This window comes from Sapajus apella, unplaced genomic scaffold, assembly GCF_009761245.1.
Source record: "Sapajus apella isolate SASKATOON/1434 unplaced genomic scaffold, GSC_monkey_1.0 scaffold14, whole genome shotgun sequence".
Lineage (NCBI taxonomy): Eukaryota > Metazoa > Chordata > Mammalia > Primates > Cebidae > Sapajus > Sapajus apella.
Window position 1 is genome coordinate 4,135,256 of NW_022436954.1, and position 2,897 is coordinate 4,138,152.

Sequence of the window (2,897 nt, forward strand, 5' to 3'; positions counted from 1 at the left end):
GGGAGGCTCAGGCAGGCGGATCACGAGGTCAAGAGATCAAGACCACCCGGGCCAACATGGTGAAACCCCATCTTTACTAAAAACTGCAAAAATTAGCCAGGCATGGCATGTGCCTGTAGTCCCAGCTACTTGGGAGGCTGAGGCAGGGAATCGCTTGAATCCGGGAGGTGGAGGTTGCAGTGAGCTGAGATCACGCCACTGCACTCCAGCCTGTGACAAACTGAAACTCTGTCTCAAAAAAAAAATCTCCTATATCAGTAGGCATGCACTACAAGAGTAAAAGGGAATGCCTGTAAATGACACACTCAGTGTCTACTAAGTCCAACCCCTTTTATGAGGCAATCCAGCCCAGAGAGGGAGGGGGCCTGCCCATGTTCACCCAGCTTTATCTCTTTCCTGCATAAAGTTGTCAGGTAGAAACATCTTTAGCTTACGTTAGGCCTTTGGACTTGGATGTCCAATAAAATATGAGCTCTATGACATGATGGCAGGAGCTATGTCTTGTTCGCCACTGTGTCCCCAGTACAGCACCAAGCGCATAGTGGTTGCTCAAGAGGTATCTGTGTATTGAGTGAATGTGTGAATCTCGGGAACTGGGATATTTTGTTTGTAAAATTTTTTTTATTTATTTAGATATAGGGTCTCACTCTGTTGCTCAAGCTGGAGTGCAGTGGCGTGATCACAGCTCACTGCAGCCTGGCACCCTCCCTAGGCCCAGGTGATCCTCCCGCTCTAGACTCCCAAGTAGCTGGGACTGCAGGTACACACCACCATGCATGGCTAATTTTTGTATTTGTTATAGAGATGAGGCTATGTTATGTTGCCGAGGCTGGTCTCGAACTTCTGGCTCAAGTGGTCCTCTTGTCTCGACCTCCCAAAGTGCTGGAATTACAGATGTGAGCCATTACACCCAGACTTTAAATTTTTATTTTTAAATTTATTATTATTGTTATTGAGACAGAGTCTCACTCTCTTGCCCAGTCTGGAGTGTAGTGGTGTGATCTTGGCTCACTGTAACCTCTGCCTCCCGGTTTCAAGTGATTCTCCTGCCTCAGCCTCCTGAATAGCTGGGACTATGGGTTACACCACCACTCAAAGCTAATTTTTGTATTTTTAGTAGAGACAGGGTTTCACCATGTTCATCAGGCTGGTCTCAAACCCCTGATCTCAGGTGATCCGCACACCTCAGCCTCTTAAGTGCTGGGATTACAGGTGTGACCCACTGTGCCCAGCCCATTTTGTAATTTTTAAAAGATTGACATGAGGTCTTACTGTGTTGCCAAGGCTGGTCTCGAACTCCTGGACTCATGTATTCCTCCTGACCCAGCCTCCCAAAGGTGAAATGGGATCTCAATCCTCGATATGCTACTAAAATAGCTGTGTTGGATCCAACCCAAGGTTGGGGTTCTTCAGGACAGGTGGAAGGAAGGACAGGGAAGGTGGAGTGAGAAAGTACTTATACAGGAGTCTGAGAGAAGAGTCGTATCTCTCCATGCTCAATAAACAATTAGTGAGATATTCTCATAGTCTTTGATTATCCCGTCTGGAAGCAGGCTTTTTTTTTTTTTCTTCTTGCCCTGATTACCATTTGATGTACCATATATTAATCTGCCTGCTTTCCTTGGTAGGTAGGATTTTGGTTTGTTTGGTCACTTCCTTATCCCTTGGTTGGCACAGATCCCAGTTCACGAAGATGTAAATCAAAGTAAAAATCTCTGGCCGGGCATGGTGGCTCATGCCTGTAATCCCAGCACTTTGGGAGGCCAAGGCGGGCGGATCACGAGGTCAAGAGGCAGAGACCAACCTGGCCAACATGGTGAAACCGTCTCTACTAAAAATACAAAAAAATCAGCTGGGCGTGGTGGCGCACGCCTGTAGTCCCAGCTACTCGGGAGGCTGAGGCAGGAGAATTGCTTGAACCCGGGAAGCAGAGGTTGCAGTGAGCCAAGATTGTGCCACTGCACTCCAGCCTGGCACCTGGCGACAGAACAAGACTCTATTTAAAAAAAAAAAAAAAAGTAAAAATCTCGGTTGGGCAAGGTAGCTCATGCCTGTAAGCCCAGCACTTTGGGAGGCCAAGTCAGGCAGATCACAAGCAGCAGTTCGAGATCAGCCTGGCCAACACAGTGAAACCCTGTTTCTATTAAAAATACAAAAATTGCTCAAGCCTGTAATCCTAGCACTTTGGGAGGCCGAGGCGGGTGGATCACAAGGTCAAGAGATCGAGACCATCCTGGTCAACATGGTGAAACCCCATCTCTACTAAAAATACAAAAAATTAGCTGGGCAGGGTGGTGTGTGCTTGTAATCCCAGCTACTCAGGAGGCTGAGGCAGGAGAATTGCCTGAACCCAGGAGGCGGAGGTTGCGGTGAGCCGAGATTGCGCCATTGCACTCCAGCCTGGGTAACATGAGTGAAACTCCGTCTCAAAAAAAAAAAAAAAACAAAAATTAGCCGGGTGTGGTGTCAGGCGCCTGTAGTCCCAGCTACTCTGGAGGCTGAGGCAGGAGATTTGCTTGAACCCGGGAGGCAGAGGTTGCAGTGAGCTGAGATTGCACCATTGCACTCCAGCCTGGGTGACAGAGTGAGACTCCGTCTCAAAATTAAAAAAAGGGCTGGGCGCAGTGGCTCAAGCCTGTAATCCCAGCACTTTGGGAGGCCGAGGCGGGTGGATCACGAGGTCAAGAGATCGAGACCATACTGGTCAACATGGTGAAACCCCGTCTCTACTAAAAATACAAAAAATTAGCTGGGCATGGTGGTGCGTGCCTGTAATCCCAGCTACTCAGGAGGCTGAGGCAGGAGAATTGCCTGAACCCAGGAGGCGGAGGTTGCGGTGAGCCGAGATCGGGCCATTGCACTCCAGCCTGGGTAACAAGAGTGAAACTCCGTCTCAA